At 40.2% G+C, this 26,280-nt stretch overlaps 1 long non-coding RNA gene across 1 annotated transcript in view; it reads right to left on the reverse strand.

The window, feature by feature from the left end:
• LOC116826811 (uncharacterized) overlaps positions 1 to 26,280 on the reverse strand; it is a 57,691-nt gene that overhangs the window by 17,459 nt on the left and 13,952 nt on the right. The window contains exon 2 of the long non-coding RNA XR_004374147.2: positions 5,640 to 5,743. This is a non-coding gene — a long non-coding RNA (uncharacterized LOC116826811). The remainder of the gene's footprint in view (positions 1 to 5,639; positions 5,744 to 26,280) is intronic.

Raw genomic sequence — 26,280 nt, forward strand, 5'->3', positions numbered from 1 at the left:
CCAGTACCAATACAAATCAAAATTATTCCCAGCAACTACACATATAAAAGTTAACCAGCCAGATCCACACTTGCAAATAGAGTAAAACAAACAAAAATACTAAAATTGCCTGTTCCTACTTACTATTTGATCAGAAACTTAGAGCCTGTAAAAATGTTTGGTCCCTCTCAGACAACCGGAGAGAAGAACAAAGGACCCACATCCAAAACTTCCCTTCACCCAGATTTGAAGTATCTTGTTTCTTGATTGGTCCTCTGGTCAGCTGTTTGGATCCCTGTTTGTTAACCCTTTCCAGGTGAAAGAGACATTAACCCTTAGCTATCTGTTTATGACAGCATGCTCATTGTCAACTAGGGTCTAAATTTGCAGAAGCAATGTAGGCCCAGATCCTCTAACACTCACTGTAGAAAAGTACCTGCTTCTCCTCAGCAGACTCAGTCCTTTTTAGCCTTGGAGACACTGCCTTGGGCAAAGCAAATCCTTCCAGGTAGCACAGGGTCTGGCTGATCCTTCCCTCAGCTGAACCTTATTTCCCTATGGCTATCTTTCCTCAGTGGATAGGGAGAGGCCTTTTAACCCCTGGGACTAATTACTACCCCTCCCTTTGTAGCCATTTGTCCTGGGTTTGCCACACCACTGAAAGGAAATACCTGAATACCTTTGAGGATCTGGGCCTTAATGATTTTGGGTGACCATATGAAGCACCTTGAAGAGTCCTGACTTTTGGAAAGTGCTGAGTATCCACCTTCTCTGAATCAGATCTCTGGAAGTTGGGTACTCAGAAATGGAGGTATCCAAAAATACTAGTGACTTTAGTCAGAGAAAATTCCAGAACCCTGTACAGTCTTCTCTCCAAACAACCTGCCTCTTATCTGCTGCCTAGCCATCACAGCTATTGCCTTAAAACCTGGTGCAAGGTACAAACCTGAAGCCAGTTTTTATGTTTTAGATACAAACTCCTGAAAATAAGTGGTTAACATGTAATGTTAAAGTAGTCCCTTAATTATAGTGACACATGTTCTAGTGAGAGCTTCAGTGAACTCTCCTAACTAGCAGGAATAGAATCATAAATCTTAAGAACACTGTGCTTCATGTCAGCAATTTCTCTACAGTGAGGTAGTGTAAGATTCCTATGTGGATTTGAAGTGTGGCTTGACACATTTCAAAACTCCTAACTAGTTCTTGTAACACACCCATTTGACATGGATGATAAAATTGATGGTAAAATCAAACTTTTAAAAGTTTGAATCATTTTACACCTTTTAAGAACCGGAAGAAATGAAACTGGTCTTTTCTTTTCACTATCACCTGTATTTTTGCTCTAAAGTTTTTTTTTTCTTACTACAAAACTTTTCAGATAAAAAGGCAACACTATCTATGTTAAGATTTTTCATAGCTGTGATACTAATTCACAAAGTCGTAATAAAGATTGATGTAGACTGGCACTGCAGGGTTGAAGAAGTGTGAACTAGTCTGAGACTAGAATCAATCTACTGTAAGCTTTAAAATGCTATTACTGAAAATAACTTGATGTGTAAACTAGCCATACAGGTATAACAGTTTCTCATTACCATGTGTTACCCACTCCTCTTTCACAAATTATATGAAAAGACCTACTACTGTAGCACTTTTATTACTGAAGTGTTTGACAGCTATTAACTAAAACCAACGATGATATATGCATTATTATCCCCATTTTACAGACTGAAACCTCTGTATGTGAGTTTCAAATGACTTGTACAAGTTGCAACAAGTAAGTACCAATGTTGGAGCTAGAACCCTAGCCCCTATTCCCATTCTCTAATACAGGGATCGGTAACCTTTGGCACGCAGTCCATCAGGAAAAGCCCCTGGTGTCCTGAGACAGTTTGTTTACCTGCAGCGTTCGTGGGTTCGGCCGTTCGCAGCTCCCATTGGCTGTGGTTCACAGCTCCAGGCCAATGGGGGATGCAGGAAGCAGCATGGGCCGAGGGATGTGCTGGCCGCTGCTTCCCGCAGCCCCCTTCGGCCTGGAACGGCAAACCATGGCCAGTGGGAGCTGCGATTAGCCAAACCTGTGGATACAAGGTGTGTCCTATTTATTTCACTGGGTAGCCCCTAGTTCCTGTATTATGTGAAGAAGCAAATAACACTTCCTTATTCAATTTTCTCCATACCATTCATGATTTTATGGATCTCTATCATATCCCCCCAGTAATCACCTCTTTTCCAAGCTGAACAGTCTTTCTAAGCTCTCCTCATATGGAAACTATTCCATACGCCTAATGATTTTGGTTGCCTTTCTGTGTACTTTTTTCCAGGTCTAATATATGTATTTGAGAGAGGGTGACCAGAAACTTTCCAAACCCTCTAAAAGAAAACTTCTATTCCACCCTCTTAACATTATCTGTGTGCACTGTTTTGTTCAGATTATGACTCAATCCTACAAATCTGGCAAAGTTAGGTTAGTGTAGTGCCGACTTAATGCATTAGATGCCTCCCTAATGTTTTGGCCTCAGCCAAACCTGACATATTATAGGGTTGGATGGCTGTGTGGAATAGGAGTCTATTGATGCCATCCAGCTATTGTGTTTTAGATCTCCCAGGAAGCTAGAGGTCTCTTCCATCCTGCTTGCATTGATAAAGATAATTCTCAGAGGACAGCTGGTAGGCATTCAGAGCAGATGACCGTACCAACTTAGAGGTGTTGGGCAACCGTTTGAGGGAGCAGGGCCTGTTTAGTTAGAAAATGGATCCCTTCTTTTGACATGAATTCATAACATTTGATGACTTCAATCATTTGGAGATGTTCCATCTGAAAGGTGTCAAACTTCTTTTCACTCTTGACAAGTACAGGCAATGTTTCAGTCCCATAGATACTGACCACCAAATCATTATATTTCCTCAGCTTCACCCCTCTGCTTTATTAGGCTGTTCAGTTTGCCAAAGATGTTCTTCATAAGGTCTCCCTTAACTAATGATGCTTTTGCAGTGTAGGCTTTAACTTCTTTTCTAGATGCCACCCTTGTTTTCAACAACAGAGCAGAGGTAAGTTAAATCACCAACAAACCTGACAATGTTTAAATCAAGAGTGGATGTTTTTTTCTGGTTAGAACTTCCCTGAAATAATTTCTGGTTTATGGCCTGTATTATGCTGGAGGTGAGACTAGGTGATCACAATGAACCCTTCTGGCCTTCGAATCTAGGAAACCTTCATGACAGTTCCATTAATTTCAGTTTGCAGGATCAAGCCCCTATAAATTTAAAGCTACTTGCGGGTAGGGCTAGTATCACTATTTTGTTCTGTATAGATCTCAGTGAACTGTCTGTGCTCAGCAACTGAAATTATCATAATAGCAACACTTCATTTCCTCCATTCATTTCTAATGAGAAAACTAGCAAATTCTACTTTTGCCTCAAGGCAGATAGAAAACGATGTTTAACACATCCAGTACAAAGGTTAAGTAAAACCATAATAATTAGGTGGTCATTCACATATTAAAAGTTTAGGGGGTATATTCTCCACTCATTCCACGTGTGATTACTCCTGTTGACATTAATGGGAATTCTGTGCATGGAATGAAGAAAGAATATGACCATTAGTAGTAATGCAGACTGAAACAAATGTCCAAAACACAGCTTTTAAAGAGAGGGCCATTCATGCAGCTCTTTGCTCTAGTGTCTGAGTATCATATGCAATTAGAGACAAAAGGATGCTTCTTCATTATAATTATATGGTATCTAAATGAAGAAGTTGGATAAATGTTAACTAAAAAATGCCATTAGAAATGTAGCAAACACTTGAAAGCAGATATAAAATACACTGAACTTGGCTACAAAGCTGGGTAGGGCTGGCTCCAGACACCAGCTTAGCAAGCAGGTGCTTGGGGTGGCCACTCCAGAGAGTGGCGGCAGGTCCAGCTATTCAGCAGCAATTCAGTGGAGGGTCCTTCACTCCCGGTCAGAGTGAAGGACCTCCCGCTGAATTGTCCCAGATTGCGATTGTGGCTTTTTTTTGGCTGCTTGGGGCAGCAAAACCCTTGGAGCCGGCCCTGCCCATGAGCACAAGCTGGGAAGAAAAGAACTTCAGTGTAATTTGGAAAACACACTCAAACATGAAGAATGATTGGAAAAATTGATTTCAATGTTGTTGGTTAGTGACTGACAGATATATGATGGTATGTTGCATTGGAGACAAATTATGAGTACATATGAAGTATGAATGATCCCTTAAAAAGGAGAACTAAATCCCTCACTGCTATGTCATCACAGTGCAGCTGGATGTGCAGTAAAAAATAAAATGTGTAAAACACTGTGTGGATTCTTTAATATGGCTCAGCTCTTCTTCATTCAGCTGACTCTCAATGCATTTCATTTCCCATACACCTCACACTCCCTTACTACACTCAATCAGGTGTAAGCATCCCCTTTCATTTCTTCCTACCACATATACCCTACTCCTGGAACCCCCTCTCTCTTTTCATTGATACACTCCTTCACGTCACTACTTTAATACTCACCTCTTTCATATGGTCTATAAACTCCAAACTTTGCCCTTCATAAAATGATGAGACAATGGAGAAGAAGGCACAACCCACTGATAGCCCCCATGAAACAAGACAGACAGTGAACATGGCTTTCATTGCTATCCTTCAACCCCCTTGTTATCTCTTTAGACAATAAGATTTATTCTGTACATAATCTCACAAATTGCGGTCCACATACACTTATACATTGGAAAATAGTCTACTAAACTTTCTTCCACACCAAATGAGAGGTTAGGCCTTGTCTAGATTAGAGTTTCTGGTCCTGTTGTAACTGGAATTAACTGACAGGGGAAATTCAAATCAATGACTTCAACACAAGAACATACTGATGCATGAGGCATACCAGTCAACTAGGATTATGAACTGGTATCCAAACTCCCCACAAACCATAATCACAAAGGAAAGATACTTGTTTCATACCAGCATTTAAATGGCAAGGTGACATCAAATCAGGGTGACGCTGGAGCAGTACAGGATACACAGGTAGCCAGCAAAGCAGTGTGAGATACAGAGTGAGGGCTTGGCAAATGTTGTGCATCTGCCATGGAACAGGGGTTCATCCACACTTATTATTTAGTGAAAACTGCAATGATTGAATATAATTTAGGGTGATAGTTTGTCATGGTAAAATGTCAAAATACTTGTTGCTTTATTATAACAAAAATGCAAAAGTCATATTTTTAAAAAAAATTAAAATACAGACACCCACAGGGTGAAATCCTGGCCCAGCAGAAGTAAACAAACAGCATGATTACATTTAGTAGTATGCCAAGCTCCACACTAGGACCTTCACTGCACTGTAGCAGTATCCACATGGGATGTGACTGTGCAACAAGCTGAAGCTCTGAAGAATTACACCCTGGCTCGCCAAACAGTAATTTGCTGTGTAGACAAAACCTGAGTCCCACTGAAGTAATTTAAGTAAATGTTTGCAAGATAAAGGCCTTGTGCTTAAATATGTATTTACTAAGGGTGAAATTTTGCAACTCTGACTCATGTTGACTATTTGTAAAGTATTGCTCAACAGAAGTGTGAGGGGTGGCAGAATTAGGCCCTAATAAAAAAATATAGTTCTCTATATATGTGAATTTTTAAAATCACTTTAGGAAATACCTGTTTTTGTTTCAGTATCTTCACTGAATGAAGTTAATGTCTCTTTCAAAAAGGGCTCCCGTCTTAGGTCTTGATTCTGCAAATCTTCACTGCCTCATCAAAACCTGAATGATAAACATACACATCTTGTCAGTGGAAACTGACACTGAACCGGTGTTAACAGGTACTATTATGAACCTGACCAATTCATCACTCATTCCTTCAGTTTAATACTCTGGAGTTGATTCTGTTTGTTAACATTTAAAACTGAATCTTAATTTACTTACAAAAAAGTATAACTAAAATGTAAGAAACAGGAAATAGAAATCTGGCAAATTCCCAAATCAGAAAACTCAGTTTAAAAAATTAGAACTCATCGTTTCCCTCTTTTAGTGCTCAGATTTTGAGAATGATGTGATAGATGCATATGTGGTTTGCAGCCTTAACTGTTTTTTGAGCAATGTTTTTTGTTTTTACACATTATAAATGCTGCCAGACAACACTAGACGTCATGCTTGCCCATAATACATTCAAAATGTCACTTTCTTGGCAGTAAAAAACCTGTGCCTAGAGAAGCTAGTTTGAATATGACCATTCATAAGGTGTAGTGTTCTCTATAGTTGTAATCATACTAAAACAAAATCTTAAACCCACCAGGAATATATAGAATTTTGACTATGAAATGTCATCCTAGCATCCAAAAATGACAAAAAAGTACTTCAAACTGACAAAATACGTTTAAAAAGTAAAGGGTTCTCGCTGGAATTCAAAATCCTGGTTTATTTCCTCCAGCAATAGTCTGTTTTGATCACCGCAATCACTGTTTACTTTAACAGCTTCCCCTGTGCTTTAAGTTTAATGGCATTGATGCAATATTGTGTATTACCCTTTTACCTGGCAATAAAGGAACAGGAAAGTTCATATAAGTAAGGCTTTAAAAATGTGACTAACAAGTTTTTTCTTAAGTTACTTTTTTTGCCCTTATGTAGTACACTGGTGTTGAGGTTTTACAGGCTTTTGAGAGAAATTCAGCTGTGTCTGAATTCCAGATTCCCCAAGCTTAAATCAAATTCTTGCTGTGTGCTTCTGCAAGAAGACTCTGGTGTGTGTTCTGAGTGTGCATATTTGGCTTCCTTCATTGCTATTTGTATAGCTTCTTCTGAACCTTTTTTTAAGGATGACAGTGTTTACATTTAGCCTTCTTTGGCTATTAGATTCTTATTATGCCCCATGATTGACTCTTTCCCATGATGCCATCTAGGAGGCCTTAAGTCTGTTGGATGTGTTATTTAAATATTTGATTTCTTCCATTAGTTCGTCTTCATCCCATTTCTCCTCTTTGGGAGCTTACAGCAGTAACTTGAAATATTTTAAAGACCTACAACCTTCTGGATATCAAATGGGACTGACATGGCTATAACTACACGGCATAGAACCAACAAGTGGTATATAAGGAGAAGCTAAATGAGACATGTTACAGGTCTCAGTCAGCCATAATGGGGTTAAGGTAAAAGCAGAAGCCTGGAAAGGGTTAGAAGATCACAAGATTGGATAAGGTATACAGGGGAGAGGAAATGGGGGTTTGGTCCTTTCCCCAGGAGTGGTTGAGGCAGGGAGGCCTTTGAGGATTATGACCAGTGTTTTTGGTTGAGGAGTGGTTTTGTTCTATTATTGCTGTGAACTATAAACAACACCCTTCTCTCATTTAAATCCCTTCTGAAAGCTCGTTCCTCCATACTCACAGGAGGTGAATCACTAAGATCAGAACAGCATGAGGCATGGGTCACTTGCTGGTGGATTCTCTGCTTGAGGTCTTCAAACCACAATTTGAAGACTTCAATAACTCGGACATAGGTTAGGGGTTTTTATAGAAGTGGATGGGTAGGGTTCTGTGGCCTGCTTTGTGCAGGAGGTCAGACTAGATGATCATGTTGGTCCCTTCTGACCTATGAGTCTATGAGACTGTGAATCCCAGCTGCACCATGAACTAACTTCCAGAATGCTAATTCCTTCAGTTGTCCACTCACCGACCTGCCCCAAACTACCCCCTCAATAGTCCCACCACTGGCTCACAGTTCAATCGCACACCCAATTTACAGGTGTACATCTTGGTGGTTCAGTGAAAAGTTCTGCTTTGTTGAAGTAATAAAAGTAAAATGGTAACCAGGACTGAAAATGGAAATCTTCAACAGATTTTCTCATGGCATTTAATGTTTGGGGAAGTTCTATGACCTGTGTAATACAGGAGGTCAGACTAGATGATCACAGTGGTCCCTTCTGGCCTTGGAATCTACAAATCTGTAAATATAATAGGTGTAATAGAGTTTGAGCTTTGTTAGTTACACTAGGGTGCCATTTGTTCAAAAAATTCTGACGTGCCCAACTGCTCTCACTAAGGGGAGAAGCCTGACTGGAGCCTGGAACTGAGTAAGACTGTGGCTGGTCAGAGCCTTCCAGAAGGGAAGGCAGGCCTGACACCAGAGTGGTTGGGTTTCTCAGGCATCTGCCACTGGTGGTTGAGTCAGCCATGGCCGAGAGTGCAGCAGGGGAACGGGTGGGTCTGACAGCTGAACCTAGAGGCAGAGGGGCAATAACCTCAGAGGGCCTGAGACTTTGGATCCGGCTACCTCAAAGGAGGAGACTGAACATTCTTAATGACCTAGCCAAATGGCTAATCCAGAAGTCACCAGAGCTGATTGGAAACTCTGTTGGGGAAAGTAAGGTAGTGCAGCTTAGCACAGTGCCCTGCCATGAGGAAGTGCCCAGGAGGCAGTGTCCTGATGACACCAAGTTATAAAATTTGGGTGCATATTTAACACCGACAGACCCTAGTCATCGGCGGGCAGGATCAAACCTGGGCCCTGTGGAGCTAAATGCATAAGCCTCTACTGCATGAGCTAAAAGCCACCTGGCCTTTAGCTAAGACTGTAGCAGACTCATTAATCTCTAAGTGGTCTCCGTGCCACTAGAAGGGACAGAGCACCATACCCAGAAGGTGTGTGTGGGTTACACAAATACAAAATCTCCCAGAGTTTAGTGTTGTTTGGATCCCCTACTTACATATTTCTGAATTGCAAGCAGGCCACTCCATATATTTGGTGTGGTTTTTTTGTTTTGTTTTCATTTTTAATTTAAATAGCTGCAGAGATCCTCTTATGTAATGCTGAATGATAGATACTGAGTCAAAGCATGTTGTCTAGCAAAACTTAAAAGAAGTATATGGCTGGATGGTGAAATTTTATTTTCATGTGACTAGACAATTCAACATGAGTAGTGTAGCTAGAAATCGAAATAGGATATTTTCCCCAAATGATTAAGCATAAATTCTTCACACTGCTAAAACATTTGAGTTCATTCAGGCATTTGATAATCTGATTGGATTGCGGCCAGAAACTAGCTCAACAGGCTTGGGTGTGTTAGCAATGAACAAATTATTGCTGGAATGTAAAATTTAAAAAAAAAACAGTCTTTGATTTTTTTTTAAACACAAATGATTGAAATCCCATTAAAAAGCAAACTCACAAGGCAACATTCAACAACAAAAGAAAGGTGCAACCATGAATACCCAGAATTTCTGCATGTACTAGTGTCTGCAGTATAAATGTTTGTGTAATGTGCTCAAGTATGCTTTTATAGACAAGAAAATAACCAAAATATTCCATCTAATAGAAAACAGGGAAAATCTACCTTTCCTGTCATCTAAGATGGCCTTCATGTTCACAGCTGAGTTTGACAAATCTAGACTGAAACACACTGTACTATTCAGGGCTCTATGTTTTCTATCATCTGCAGGTGCAACATACAGAATCATGCTTCAAAATCCAAGCTTTTATTTTTTTAAAAAAAATTATGACTGAAGAAAGCCTTAGAAAACATGAACAGAATAGAAACTGATACAATGTTGTCTTACTAAGACTACAGGTAGGTCTGAGGGGTGTGTCCCATTCATTTCAAAGTCTGAAACATAAAGATGACAATTTAAGTCAACAACTTTATTCACTACTGATTATTTTAGAAGAAACATCCAGCTAACAAGCCTGTCCCCCAATGCCAGACTGCCTCCCACAATCATAATTTCATCTGCAGAGCTCCAGGAGCCAAACCCCTATCGCCCAATGTCCAACAGTCAAAACCTTTAATTTCCCTCCAACCAAAATTTGACATAGTTATGTTAACATGAAAATTTTGATCTAATATTGGCATGTTGCTATTGCTGATTCTCTTCCTTATTTCTTCTCTCTGCCAGATTGAATTAAAGTAAATTAAAAGTACCGGACACTAATATCTTCCTAAAATTACTTTTCAAAGTAAGCAATAGCTGTAGTTGCCATAGAGATGTTATACAATCACAATGGGGGACAGGTGTTCCACTTTGTCTCATGGCTCAAATGCCATCCCAGTAAAGATAATCTCTAATAACATTTGAGCTTCGCCATTAAAACATTTTGAACCCCTGGGCTTGGCAGTTTCACTTCTACTGATGAGCTGAGTTTTCTGAGTTGCTAGGTTATCCCATGATTCAACTGTTGAGTTGTCAGGCTGTGGTACCCCTTTAAGGTTCAGTATCTTGCTTTCAGTCTTACACTGTCTTCTGTGTATGGTATTTTCCTCAACATTTTCAGAGTCCATTCACTGTCCTGGTTAATGTGATTTTTTTTCATCTAGGTTTCAGCAGAGTTATTTTTTAATACAGGCCAAGTTACACAATGATCAAACTCTGGTGGTTAGCGATTTTTCCTCACTCTTCATGTACTGGATTTTTCATCTCACAAGCAGCAGTTTTTATTTTATAACACATACATTCTGCAGAAAACAAGGGAGCTAGTTTCAAGGTGTTATCACGCTTGCAGGGCTTGTACAAGGAGCCTCTTTTTGCCTTTTAGCCATTTAGTCAATGGAGGTGAGCACTGGGAATTTAGAAGAACTCCTAAAAGATGTTTGTTATACATCATTTGATCTAGTTCCCCAAGCTTCAGTATTAATTTTTCACCCTTTGCTCTGCTAGTTTCCTTTGCTTTCACTTCCTAATGGTAATGCTGAGTTTTGATTGACATTTTCAGTTTAGGTCAAGAAACTTCTGTTAGAAGTAGCATTTATAGACTCTAAAAAAATCTGAGCAGCTGGGCAAACAAATTCACAGCAAATTCCTGATTCTTTTTAAAGACTGGATTTGTATGTCCCACCATAGTTCTACTGGGCTTTTTTAGAAGTATTTCTTCTGAATTTTTACTTCTTAAACAAACCTGATTCATTATGTGTAAGCATCTAACATGCATAAGACACTGACCATCACCACAGAGCTATTAGCCAAGATCAAACACTTTAAATTAAATAGACTGAACTTTGCCTTAGTCCCCCAAGGACAGTATTGTATTATAAGCAATAGCTGTAGTTGCCATAGAGATGTTATACAATCACAGTGGGAGACAGGTTTATATTATATTTTATATTATATAATCTATGCAATATAATCTGCTATAATTTGTTACTGTAAGTATAAAGGAAGAAGAGAAACAGCTTTAGTTTAACACTATATTCATAGATTTAATTCTCTAGGATGGTCCTTTTGTTCACTGCAGCATTTGGAACGGCAATAAGATTTTTACACATCATCTGGCTGGAACTACCTCTGGATATAAAGTAGTGGAGGACTTTGTTATTGACTCAAGGTACTGTGCACTCAGGACCCAATCGAGCAAAGCATACGAGCAGACCTGGATTGTTGCCAAAGTGCACAATGCCTTGCGAGGTTGAGTCCTAAATTCCCAAGCAAAATAATCACTCAAGACAATGAATCAAATGTTTGTGTAGTACAAATTGGGCCATAAAAAAACAGAACAAGAAAAGGTTACTCAGCCCAACAAGCCTGTTCCCCTTAAGTTTACGACCTCATTGCTTTGCAATAGTATCCTTCTTTCTCTATAACAGCCAGTTGACTCAAAGATAGAATACAGTAATACTAATTGCTTGAACAGGTCTACTGCTCCAACCTAGTCCGTAAGTGTCACTGCTTGAATGAAATAGCTGTGCTTGAATTCCAAACTGGTCCTCAGTTTCAATTATGTGGGCCCAGTCCTCAATCAGTGACTTGAATGGGAGCAGGAGTGGGCCATTACATTATATCCTGCATTCTGATCCCCTTTCTAGCATGAACGGTTGTTTCATTCTTCTTTATCATACTTTTTGAATGCTTCCCCTTAGGAAACTCTGTTACTTTCTCTGAAGATTGGCTCAGCCTCATTAGGGTTTCGTCATAAGAAATACATATTTTTATCCTGAAAGTATATTGGTTAGCCTACATTATGCTGACTCCAGGGCAATATTTCCTGTAGAAAAGTGATCAAAGCAAAAACTGAACAAAATATGCACAGTCTTAGATAAGTAACAATTATTCCTAATTATTAGAATTCTTAGGGCCGGATGACTGGTATAAAACCTCAGAACTGCTGTTTCCTAGGATATTATGCCATATAGTCTGTCCTAAAACCTCTTCTGTTCATTAAAGCATGAAATCCACCGCATGCAGAAGGCCAGTACAAGAATTATGCACCACTTAAGTCTCACTTAATAGGGTGGTCTGATGCATAGTCTCTGTACAGACCCTCTGCAAAAGGGTGAATTTCACCCTACTGTACATACAGTAAAATAGAATTTATATATCAAAAGCTTTTCATCTAGGCTACAGCTGCACTTTGGTCAGTGGTATTCAGCGGTTACCATTAATGTCTCAAAATTGTCCAAGTATCTGCATTGATTGTCATCTCAACCCAGTGCTGCACATTTTGCATAGCTTTTGATTTGATACTTTGAGGGAAATGGGCTTAGGAGCACTGCAGATTTGGAGGGTCCCTAGACTTCTGAATTTGAAGACAGGAAATTAATGTTATCATATAAGCTCAAAGCTTAAATATTCAAGATGTTTGCTAAGCAGAGGCTCAAACTGTGGGCCAGATGCTCAGCTCTTCTAAAGGTTACTTAGTGCTACCACAATGGTGTAAAATGACCTGAAAGTTGCCCTAATGGAGCCGCTGAACTGTCCCTTTCAATGGCAGTTTTCATGGTACACAGATGTTAAAGCCCAAGTGTAAAATGCATTTGCTGTCACTGTTACACTGAGTTTTAATCTTCTCTATAAGACCCTCTAGGACTGGGATGGTCCTTTCTGAGGAGTTAATACTTCTATGAAAATAATAGACTAGGGGCTAGGTTGTGAATGTGCCCATGCAAGGAAATAAGAATTCCTTTGCACCTCTGTTCTGTAAATATGTGTAAATAGAGAGAGAACATCTAAACAATGGAATCTTATAATTCACTTGCTTATGTACATGTTAACAGAAACCTGATGATAACACTAGTTTATACACCTAGTTGATTCTAATCTCGGTTATACCAGTGTAAAAAATGAAGTAACTCCATTTAAATCAATGCAGTTACATGAGATTTACAATGACTGTAACTGAGCAAAGAATAATCTAACCCCTGGTTTACTAAAGGAAATAAATGATGAACCTGCTTTGTGCCAGTTTGATATGTTCTGGTGTTGACAAAAAAAACCCAAAGCAATATTTTAACTCGTAATATGTCCTTTGGAGAGAGGATGTGGCTCCACTAGGGTCTGGAGCTCTCATCGCAAGGATTTCTAATACAGGAGTATCACATTTGAATGATAACAGCAACCTACTACTTAGTTTTCCAAATACGATATGAATTCCCCAGATAGTCCTTGTCAGTATTAAGAGACCCTCACCTTTATGTCAGTATTGCACTGGCTCCCATTGATTTTAAATGGAAAAGGCCTTTTATGCTTTTGAATGTTCTAGTGCACAGGAATCTTCATCTGTTATTATTAGAAATGGGGACAGGCCAGCTGATCTGGCTTCCTCCGCTTATTTTTCTATTTTCTTATTTACAACTGAAGGCCAGAAATCATAATCATTTTAAAAATGGCTACCATAAAGCCTTCTCTTACAATACAGAGGGAGACATTACTTGAAATAAAGACTACTAACTAAATAATATTATTTGCCGTACTGTTTTTCCATATAAAAATGATTTCACTGTTACAATAGAAATCTCCATACCACGATGTTATTGTGAAGTTATATACGCTTATCAGATTTAACTGCCTGGAATCTGTAAGATGTTCTGTGAAGAAGAAGCCAGTAAGGATACATTTTTAAAAATGCTTTTGTAAACAAGAAAAATACTGTGTGGGGAAAAAGAAAGTCTTTTTCTTTTTTCTTTTTGGGGTTGTTGGTGTTTGATGGGGTTTTTTTAAGTTGATCATCAGCAAATTTGGTAATTATTCCTTGCTGTGTATTATTGATGCTTTCACAAATGATAAAAGGAAAACCTCCAGAACAAAATGATTTTTGCTGCAAAATATATCAATGAAAAGTAATTATTTAGAAACCAAAACCATCTTTAGCATCATTGGGATTTCAAATGTGAAATATCAGGGAATTTGTATGCTATTTAATTAGGCCTCTGGAGCCCAGACCCTTCTCAACTTTTGAGTAAATTGTTATAGCTCAATCGAAGTCCATGGAGCTATGACAATTTATGTGACTCTTGGTGAACTGACTCCACTTGTTGATCTGAATAACTGACAAGCTACAGAACTGAACCTAAAATCACTTCAGTAATAAATGGAACTATTTACATAAACCACCTTGAACTAAAAAGCTGTATTCTTCAGGTTTTGTTGAGACAGTAGAAACTGAATTTAGAGATCCATAAAGAATGACAAGCTTACAAAATGTTGTAAAGCTGACATTTACTGAAGGAAAAAACAGCAACCAACTGTGGCATCCATACTGCATTTACAACAATTCCTGTGGCTGAAAATATAGCCAGCTAATATCAGACCAAGAGAGCAAACTATGAGAGGCTATAGAGTCATGTCGTTGGTTCTGTGCAGTGTAAAAGGACCAAGATTGCTTTACAATTTGTGATATACTTTTAGAGACACTTCACTTGCACACTCTGTTCTGCTAACTCTCCTGTTGGGTTTTATCCTGCTTTTATCAAAAAAAAACAAACTGCAATATGCTACAGTGGCAGCTGCAGATTATACCATTTGCTGTAGTGAAGTGCTATGTTTGGCTCTATTGCAGCATAACAGTCATATCATTAAAAGGTCTAGAACCATTCAGGTGGATGCTACCCAAAAGTTGAATTATATTAAAAGTATGGCTTTGATTGAATAAATTTAAATGCCTACTTAGAACTGGTTGGAAAATGGATTTTCCCCTCAGAAAATTTTGGAGGTTTGGGGACCAAAAAATGCATCCTCAAACTGAAAACTTGTAAGTATTCTGATGGAAAAATTAAACATTTCTGAGGAAAACTGACATTTCCAAGAAAAATGTGTCTAATCGAAAACCTATCAATTGGGGTTGTTTGTTTGTTTTTTAAAAAGAAGTTTTGATGGAAAGTTTTGACTAGTCTTAGGCCCATTTCCTCAATCTGTGTGGCAGAAAGCATTTATTGATATACAGCCTACATCATAATGTTTTGAAGTCAGCAGCCTTTGTTTGTGCTTTATACTAACACTATTGTTTCAGTGTGTTCTGAAAAGTAGCTTTAATCTAGGCAATGTCCTTCTTGGGTGAAGAATTGAACTTCTAGGGCTTAGGGGTTGGCAGTAGATAATGGCATCTATATATTACAAGTTCAGCAGACTGTAAGCTTTCCCAAAAGAGCCTGTACAGTAGCATTGTCATTAGACCTGACCCTACTGAGGGAATGTAAGAAGTATACTAGTATTTTGGATATGAGCCCTTTTTAAACAAATGTTAGAATTTTTTTTTCATCTGTACACTGGGCCTTAAGCACCAAGGGTGAAATCCTGATTTTATTTAAGTCAGTAGGAGTTTTGCCATTGACTTCAATGAGACCAAGATTTAACTCCAATTTTTTTCATCTATAGTAAGATTATATGCTGGACACAACCAAGTCCTCTGAAATGAAGGCTGTACTAGTATATCTTCTTGATGGTCAGTCTGTGATTTGCTACACACTACTGAATAATACAAAGAACTGTGAAACTTTAATTAATATGAAAAGATTTTATTTTGCCTTTTAGCAACAAGCGGGCCAGTGCATTATCGGAAACACAATAAACATCTTCCCCAAGGTGTAATGTGCTTGTACTTTTCTGAATTTGAGATTATATTTTAGATCTTATATGATGTAGTCCACAGCTCCTGGACTGTTACATATGTCTTATGAAACTCCACTTAAAAGCTCCTGTATGTTCCTACACAAACATTTTAAAATACACAGTTCCAATGCTGACTTCCTGTTCAGATATAATCTTCTAGTGCCCAGCCAGGGTGTGTTAGGACTGGCAGTGCAACTGCTCTGAGACAGATCCAATATGTTTAGGAGTCTTCTATTGGCTTAATAGGTGTTGGATCAGATCCTGTGGCCCCAGTCCAGCAAAGCACTTAAACATGTGGTTAACCTTAAGCATGTGAGTAGCCCATTGGCTTTCAAAAAGTAAGCATAAGTGCTGTGCTCTTGAGTGGGTAGGGAGTTGCCTCCTCATGATATGCCTATGCCTCCATGGATTCACAGCCCGGACAGGTCATGTAGCTGTGTAAGATGCCAACGTTTTAGAGGCACAAGGACCCAGTATTGGACATAGAGTATCCATTTCAGTGAAAGAATAGAAATGTTGTGGTGGCTATGACTGTGTAGCCAACCATGCTGCACATGCAGCTCCCACTGAAATCAAAGGAATTGTCACAAGCAATCTCCACCAATTAATTAAGAAATTTTTATTTCAGATTAGATCCCTCATTTTTTTTCTTTTCTGTGAGTTATATTGTTTGGCTAGGGTGCAACAAGGGAAGAGTCAATCAAAAAATTAATTAAATTTTTAATGACTGAAAAGACGTTACGCTTCATAGTGGAAGTCCATTCTAGGAGATAATTGGCAGTGGACTGCCACTGGCAAAAAAGTTTAAATGCCATTTGACTAGTTGGCCAGAAAGCGGCAAAAGACGAGGTACAGCCTGGCTGGCCCTTGGGGACAGAATGTAAAGCAAGTTTGTCCAGGACGGGCAGAAAATCAATAGTAAAAGTATGTGTGGGAGTTGCTGTTCACCTGCAGAAAGAGGAAGGGAAAGCCCACTGTGGGACAGCTGGGAGGATGTCTGAGACCCTGAAACATTAGGTGAGGGAATTTTGATGGATCCATGTCCAGATTCCCACTCAGGAATAGATGGATCTGATTCCTACTCGGAGTAACTCTTTTCTGAAAACTTCCAAAGTCACTTCTATTTTCCTCTACTTCAAAAGGTATCTAATTTCAGACAATGGACTAGCTCCTCAGCCAAGTTCCAGCAGCCTTCTAATATTGCAGCTTAACTGGGGGAGTCTTCCACAATTATTCACTGTTGGCAGCACACTATTTTGAACAGATAAGAGCATTTTTACTTTATTGGCTAAATCTGTGTGTACCTGAATTTTTTTCTGAATAAAGTACAGTACAATGTTCCTAATGGCACATGATGTGCACATTTTATCAATGTGAAAACAAATGTTCTATAGATTTTATGTAAGACTTTTGTGATGTCATATGTTATATGCTCACCTATGATCTTCATAAAGAGGGATAGGCTAGTTTCCTTGCTTACCTACTGGCAGAAACTCCCCTGGGAAAAAATAAAGACCTAATACAATAGGAGCTGACTGTGGAAAAAATCAATATGTTGAAGGTTGGTGGTAAGCATAGTCATATATGTAATATGATTCTTGCCCTGTGCTCAGGCAGTTTGGGAGTACAAGACAGTACATTAACAAGTACTGCTATAACCCTGACATCTGCTATACAGCAGTACACAGACAATCCAGGAAGTTTTTGGAGAGTGTTGAGGACAACTTCCTGGTGCAAGTGCTGGAGGAACCAACTAAAGGTCATGCTCCTCTTGACCTGCTCTCAAAAAGGAAAGAATTGGTAGGAGAAGTAGAAGTGAGTAGCAACCTGGGCAGCTGTGACCATGAGATAGTCGAGTTCAGGATACTGACAAAAAAAAAGAAAGGAGCACAGCACAATATGGACCCTGGACTTCAGAAAAGCAGACTTTGATTCCCTCAGGTAACTGATGGGCAGGGTCCCCTGGGAGGCTAATATGAGGGGGAAAGGAATCCAGGAGAGCTGGCTGTATTTTAAAGAAGCCTTATTGAGGTCACAGGAACAAACCATCCCAGTGTGCAGAAAGAATAGCAAATATGGCAGGCAACCAGCTTGGCTTAACAGAGAAATCTTCAGTGAGCTTAATCACAAAAAGGAAGCTTACAAAAAGTGGAAACTTGGACAGATGACTAGGGAGGAGTATAAAATTATTGCTCGAGCATGCAGGGCTGTAACCAGGAAGGCCAAAGTACCATTGGAGTTGCAGCTAGCAAGGGACGTGAAGGGTAACAAGAATTGTTGCTAACATACCTGTAGAAACCAGAAGAAGGTCAAGGAAAGTGTGGGACCCTTACTGAATGGGGGAGGCAACCTAGTGACAGATGATGTGGTAAAAGCTGAAGTACTCAATACTTTTTTTTTTTCCCTTGTCTTCACAGACAAGGTCAGCTCCCAGACTGCTGCGCTGGGCAGCACAGTATGGGGAGGAGGTGAGCGGCCCTCAGTGGTGAAAGAACAGGTTAAGAACTATTTAGAAAAGCTGGACATGCACAAGTCCCTGGGTCCAGATCTAATGCATCAGACCGTGCCGAGGGAGCTGGCTGATGTCATTTCAGAGCCATTAGACATTATCTTTGAAAACTTGTGGTGATCATGGGAGGTCCCGGACAACTGGAAAAAGGCAAATATAGTGCTCATCTTTTAAAAAGGGAAGAAGGAGAATCCGGGGAACTACAGACCTGTCAGTCTCACCTCAGTCCCTGGAAAAATCATGGAGCAGATCATCAATGAATCCATTCTGAAGCACTTGAAGGAGAGGAAGGTAATAAGAAACAGTCAACATGGATTCGCCAAGAGTAAGTCATGCCTGACCAACCTGATTGCCTTATGTGATGAGATAACTGGCTCCGTGGATACGGAGAAAGTGGTGAACGTGATATATCTTGACTTTAGCAAAGCTTTTGATATGGTTTCTCACAGTATTCTCGCCAGCAAGTTAAAAACGTATGGATTGGATGAATGGACTATAAGGTGCATAGAAAGCTGGCTAGATTGTCAGGCTCAAAGGGTAGCGATCAACGTTGGATGTCTAGTTGGCAGCTGAAATTAAGCAGAGTGCCCCAGGGGTTGGTCCTGGGGCTAGTTTTGTTCGACATCTTCATTAATGATCTGGATGATAGGATGGATTACAGCCTCAGCAAGTTTGCAGATGACACTAAGCTGGGGGGAGAGGTAGATACACCGGAGGGTACGGATAGGGTCCAAAGTGACCTGAACAAATTGGAGGATTGGGCCAAAAGAAATCTGATGAGGTTCAACAAGGACAAGTGCAGAGTCCTGCACTTAGAAAGGAAGAATCCCATGCACTGCTACAGTCTGGGGACCGACTGGCTAAGCGGCAGTTCTGCAGAAAAGGACCTGGGGATTACAGTGAATGAGAAACTGGATAAGAGTCAATAGTGTGCCCTTATTGCCAAGACGGTTAACGGCATATTGGGCTGCATTCATAAGAGCATTGCCAGCAGATCGAGGGAAGTGATTATTCCCCTCTATTCGGCACTGGTGAGGCCACATCTGGAGTATTGTGTCCAGTTTTAGGTCCCCCACTACAGAAGTGATGTAGACAAATTGGAGAAAGTCCAGCAGAGGGCAATGAAAATGATGAGGGGGCTAGGGCACATTACTTACGAAGGGAAGCTGAAGGAACTAGGCTTATTTTGTCTGCAGAAGAGAAGAATGAGGAGGGGATTTGATAGCAACTTTCAACTACCTAAAGAGGGGTTCCAAAGAGGATGGAGCTCAGCTGTTCTCAGTGGTGGCAGATGACAGAACAAGAAGCAATGGTCTCAAGTTGCAGTGTGGAAGGTCTAGGTTGAATATTAGGAAAAACTATTTCATTAGAAGGGTGGTGAAGCACTGGAATGGGTTACCGAGGGAGGTGGTGGAATCTCCATCCTTAGAGGTTTTTAAGGCCCATCTTGACAAAGCCCTGGCTGGGATGATTTAGTTGGGGTTGGTCCTGCTTTGAGCAGAGGGTTGGACTAGATGGCCTCCTAAAGTCTCTTCCAACCCTAATCTTCTATGATTCTAACTGACAGTTTCATATGCTTTTGCTAGTGATTTATAAAGTTTGCTGGCTGATTTAGTAGAGTGCTAGAAAGCATTGGTGTTAGACCAAGTAAAGGAATCATAAAATTATAATATATGTTATGAAACTTCATGAATATTTCATCTGGGGTCCTTCTCTGCTTCCTCTTAGTTTTTGTGAGATCTGGAAGTATACAGCATATAAATCTGACTGAGGGTGGAACTACTTGAACTTTAAAGAGACGGAAGGCCAGAGACGTTTGGTAAAAGTAGAGTGCATTTGAACAACAACCTCTAGTTAAGTACTAGATCCCAGTTAAGCACTGTCAGTGCATAATTTGTTCCAGGGCTTGCCAGGGCCTTTAGACTTGGCAGTTCATAGCCCTGGCACCTCTGAGCTTGCTGCAACCATTATGAAAGTAAAAACTTTGCTTCAGCCCTGGCACCTCTTTCATTACAAATTAAGCATTCAGTACTATGCCTGGGGAGCAAGGAAATATCAAGCAGCAATGGGTAGTTGTAGATTCCATATACAGCAGTAAACATCTCATTTTTTTCCACTATTTAGCAGCACCTGACATAAAAAATTCCTCGATGTTTATATTTTGAAACCTTGCTTGTTTTACCTATAATTTCTTAACGGTCTGGGTTTTTTGTAAGCCCGGAGATAAACTGCCTTTGAAAGGGCCAAGCTGAGCTACAAAAGTCTCATCATATTCCATCAAGTATTTCATGTGCTGGCCAGAATGATGCAAACTCAAATGAAACAGATATTACCTGGTAAATTTTAAAACAAAAACTATAAGAATGTTTTCATCTTCAGCACTCTTACAATGATAGTATGTATGTGTTTTATTTCCACATATGTATTAACGGTCCAAATAATGTTGCATTCTGTTGCTAAATTTCTAATAATTATCAAATATTTCAGATTTTGGGAGTCCTAAATGCAGAAAACTAAATAAATAAAACAATCTGAGGAGATAAAATCTTTTATTTAAACAATTTTCATTGTTCTTGCTCTAACTCTGCCTCTTGATCTCTGATAGTAATATAGGTTTTCTACTCAGGAGCATTTTTTATCTCATCTTGGCTTTGGCTTTTATTCCTTTTGGTGTCTGTCTGCTTTTTTAAAAAAGCTAAATTGCTGGGATTAAGTCTCAAGGGTTTGATACTTTATGAAAAGTAAAAGGGCAAAGAAGACATATTTATTTATTTATTTATTTTTATTTTCATAGCATGTGGGAGCCCCAGTGATGGACCAAGACCTCATTGTGCTAGGTGCTGTACAAACATAGAACAGAGGCTCCCTATCCCGGAGTTTTCAATCTAAGGCCTGGTCTACACTACGCGTTTAAATCGATTTAAAGAGCGTTAAATCGATTTAACGCTGTACCCGTCCACACTACAACGCCCTTTATATCGATATAAAGGGCTCTTTAAATCGATTTCTGTACTCCGACTCTCACAGAGATTGTGGAGCACACAGCAAGCAGCAATAACAAACGGACATTGGTTTGGCTGAGGTCTGAGTGAGTAAGTAATGATCGCCAGCGTCCTTTTAAACGGCCAAATGACATTCTACCACCCTCCTACACTTGCTCAGCCTGTAGTTGAACAGCTCCTAACCACTGTCTAGGCGCCTGTGTCATGGCTTCATGACCATGCATCAAGGGAGAGGCTGGTTCACCCAGGATAACGACAGGCATTGAACATTCCCAACGGTTATTTTCTGTTGCGGAAGTAATTCCCTTGCTGCAGCGTTTAAACAGAGTAGTGCTTCTGAAGACACGAGTGTCATTGAACCTTTCTGTCCATCCCACGTGGATGTTGGTGAAACGTCCTTGTGATCCACCAGTGCTTGCACGCACCATGAAAAGTACCCCTTGCGGTTTACGTACTGGGTGCCCCTGGCACTACTGGGCCAAGATAGGGATATGGGTTCCATCATGGCCCCCCCACAGTTAGGGAATCACATTGCAGCAAAGCCATCCACTATCACAGCCGCCACATTTCCAAGAGTCACAACCTTTCGTAACAGCAGCTTAACGATTGCTTTGGCTACTTGCTATCACGCAGCCCCCACTCAGTAGATTTGCCCACTCCAAATTGATTCCCGACTGACCAGAGCTGTCTGACGTTGCAAGCTCTCAGAGGGCTATTGCCACTCGCTTCTCCACTGTGCACACGGTGCTGCCTCTCATCTAGTATTTGGCGTTGTCAGGCAGGGGAAGCAGGTCACAAATTCAAGAAGTGCTCTTACAGCTATGCGAAAGTTTTGCAGCCACGGGAATCGTCCCACACCTGCAAAACTATGGAGTCCACCAGTCTGTGCTTGTTTCCCACACCCAAAATCGGCATTCAATGGGTAGAACCTGCCCCATTACCAACAGTAGCTCCAAAACGCAAGGGCCCGCGGTTAGGAGAATTCAGTGTCTATGTCCTCATCGCTCTCGTCACCGTGCTGCCGTAGCTGCCTCCTCCTCTCCTCCTGCCTTTGCAGTTCATGCTCAGCATAGACAGCACGAGAGTGCTCGAGGGTTGACAACGTGTTCACGATAGCGTTTACTGATCTCAGCAGGGTCATGCTTTCTGTGCTATGGCGTTTGCTCAGTTCACCCAGGGAAAAAGGAGCGAAACGTTGTCTGCTGCTTTCACAAAGGGAGGATGAGGCGTACCAGAACCACCTACCTCCCGACGACGAGGATAGCGCTAAAATCGGATATTGCTTACTGGCCTCAACCCAGAATTCCAAGGGGCGGGGGAGACTGAGGGAACTATGGGATAGCTACGGAATGGCTACCCACAGTGCACCGCTCCAGAAATCGACGCAAGCCTTGGACCATGGACGCACACCATTGAATTAACGTGCCTAGTGTGGACACTCACACTCAACTTTATCATATCAGTTTTAAGAAACCGATTTTAGCTAATTCGATATTATCCCGTAGTGTAGACGTGGCCTAAGCATAGGACAAGAGATATCTTGTGGAATTCTGCACCACTGTGCAATGCATAATTTGCGCATAATTAATGTTCTGTGCAGAATTGGTGCTGCACAGCTGCTGGCTGCCACTAGAGGCTGCTGGACTGAGCAGAGCATGGCTCTCCAGCTTGCAAATACAGAATGCTGCTGAGGGGGAGCGGGAAGAGCAGAGGGTTCAGGCCAATTGCAGTTCCCAGCACGTCATGAAGGAAGTAGGTGGTGTGCAGGAAATGTTGTACAATCATGGGACCCATCATCAGGCTGTTTCTCCCTCTGGATCCCTGGGCTCTGCGGGGTAGAAAGTGTACGTAGAGGAAGAGGGGGAAGTGCCCTGTGGCTGAGTTCTGGCGGGGAGGGGCTCTGGGGGTCTGAGATCCGAGGAACAGCGTTTTCCTCCAAGATGTGCCCAGCTGGTATGTGTGACACATCCAGGCTGAGGCACCCAACAAAAGCATAACTGAGAACCAAGAACTGGGTTGTTTTAGGGGTTTCTTTAACTATGAGGGGGTTAAAGGAAACAATGAGATAATATTCGTCAGCCCTATAGGCTGTGGTCTCAACCCCCTAGCAATCTAGACATTGTCAAGTTTTTTGTAGGCTTGGTGGGTGCTGAAGCAGTGAAACATCAAATGTGAGATAGCAAATACCACTGTCAGTAATATCATAGTGTCAGAAACTGAAATTCTGCACAGTTTGCTACACAGAGTAGATGTCACCTACAATTTGGAACAGCAGCAAACAAACACTTAAGACGGAAGATGAGGGGACTGTAAAGCAAACAGCCAAGAAATCCTCCACAAACATTTCTCCCATTTAGTTGCTGTGCATGGGATAAAACTGAGCTCCATTGCTACAGTTCGATGCCTGTGTGAGTGAGACTCCCTGAAAAGTTCTCTTTTATTTAGCTTATATGGCTTTTTTAGTGTAAACCTGAGGGATCTCAAATTCAGGTTTGTTTTTTATGCTAACCAGGATGGGCCTGTATGATAAGATCAAAAGTCACAATTTCCACTATATTGGCATGAATCCACCAAATGCAGATTCTCTACTGGTGTAAATTGGTACAATTTTGTACCAATTTACATCACCAGAGAGTCTGACTCAGAAATGTTTCACGTTAAAATGACTTTTTATGAAACCGTAGAGCTTTGCATAGTTGTCACATTGATTGAGTTGGAAGCTATCGTTTGTGAAGGGAGGCAATTCAGTAAGTATTAAAATCTCTATGTCATACATAATTTTAGGACAAAATTCTCCTTTCTGATCCACATGGAGAATCACTGATGCCTTATGGGAGTTCCAAGCACATAGCAAAAAAAGAATGCAGGCATTAGAGCTAGGAAAGTAATGCCAAACAAACAAATAAACAAAACAGAAAATCCTGCAACTATTTCTTAGAATTTAAATCTGAATGTGCTTTAGCCACATTTGCACCCACTTTTGTTCATTTTCCTGTTTACATCAATATTTACTACCATGAATGCTGAGTTTGCATGCTCCGCTGTGCATGGAAAGCAAATATTATATTTGTTTTCCGTGATCATTTACACTAGAAACCTGAATAAGGCCCTGTGGTGGACATCTGAGTACACAGGACTGTGAATCACATTGCTACCCACTGCCTCCAGAGGGAGAGAAGGAGTCTTGCTTATGTTAACTGGTTGCTAGCTATCTAACTCAACCAGCCTTTCAGCCCCTCAAGAACCTTTCTCCAGGCTATGTTAGCCATGTCTTTGCCTTTCAAGTTAACAAGAGGTGCAGCTCAACATCCTAATCCCCTTTAATCATCTCCCTGTGATAGCCAGGCCCTGATTCTAGTTACTCTCAGGAATCCCAGATCCTCTGACTCCAAAGGACCAGTTTACCAACTTTGCCTTAAACCACCACTCCCGTATAACACACTGCATGTGTAAAGAAACAGGAGTTTATTTGAGAGAATCGAGATCCTACTAGAAACAAGTGAAAATGATGGAAACAAATGGTTACAGTACAAAACAAAATCATAAAAGGTGAACTAGGGCCTACATGTATTCATAGTTACTTTTCTTATCTAATAAAGTAGATAGGACAGTTCACTCTGTTGCAGAGCTGGCTGACTTCACAGAAACCAGGATCCGCTGAAGAAACAAACAATAGCATGTGACTTATGTCACCAATCACAATTAAGGGTCTATACTGCAATCAGTGGCGTGACTGCATCACACACAGATATATCTAAGCTAGCTTTGATCTAGATAGCTCAAATAGCAATAGCAATGAATCCACATCAGCAGAGACTGTACAAGCCCTCCCAGGAGACAGGATATGTATGTAAGAGGCTAGCCCTGGATACGTATGTAAGATGCTGTTGTGTGTTCAATAAAATTGTTATTTGAACTGGCTATATCAAAGGTAGCTTGGGTATCTATGTATGCTGCAGTCACAGCTATGAACGTAGTGTAGATGTATCCAGAGGCCTGTTCTATACACATAGTTTTATATTGATTTTTAACTATTTTGGTTAGGGCACATAACTTATGGGAATAAACTATGCCTGTATAAGCACTTTTATACCAGTATTACTGCGCCTACAGTAGAGGGGGCTGTGCCATTTTAATTATAATCAATATAGTTGAAGTGGTACAATTTTTGTGTAGTCAAATCCTAATCGACACAGTTCATTTTTGAATATCGAGCATTAAATAGCAGTGCACAGAGTAAATTAAATTTGTGCTAATGTTCAGTGAATAGTTTTGAAGAAATAGATTTGAGGCAATTGTGAGCTCACTTCAAAAATGGATATAGATGCAAATAGAGTATTTGTTGTGAATTGTTTCCTCAGTTCTAGTTTGGCATCAAGATCTGCTGTACATATTGGAGAGAGAGAGAGAGAGATGCTGTCCTGGTGGATTTGGCTTATGTTTACAGTAATTTATTTGGCCCTTGATTATTAAATAATTAATACTTATTACATTAATTCAGACTGTGGTATGTACAGCACAGTGACCACGTGACATCAATTTATGTGCTGAATAATTTAAGCTATTTCCCTCACATAACTTAAGTGAAATATCTACTTTTAGGCTGTCCTAAAATTCTAGCTATATTCATGTTATTTCACTTATTAACTTCTTGACATGAACGTGTTTTTCAAATATGAAAATCTTGTTCAAATATATCTAGATGACAGAATCCTGAATTAATTTATAACATGTCATAAGTATAAGAGTATATAATAAAGCAAGTAATTTGTTTTCTAACCTGTGCTAGCCTGTATGGCTAAGGACCCTTGCAGGGAAAAAAAATTAGTGTGGATGTACTATATATATTTCTATCATTTCGCTTGACTACAAAGAATAATCTTGCTGATAATACAGATGCAGCAAAAGCAGAGCCATTAAATTGACAGTGTGATTTATTCCACTTCATACTGCTTTATAAGCAAAATGTATCACTGGTGTGAGCTT

The sequence above is a fragment of the Chelonoidis abingdonii genome, chromosome 10 (assembly GCF_003597395.2).
Source record: "Chelonoidis abingdonii isolate Lonesome George chromosome 10, CheloAbing_2.0, whole genome shotgun sequence".
NCBI classification, from domain to species: domain Eukaryota; kingdom Metazoa; phylum Chordata; order Testudines; family Testudinidae; genus Chelonoidis; species Chelonoidis abingdonii.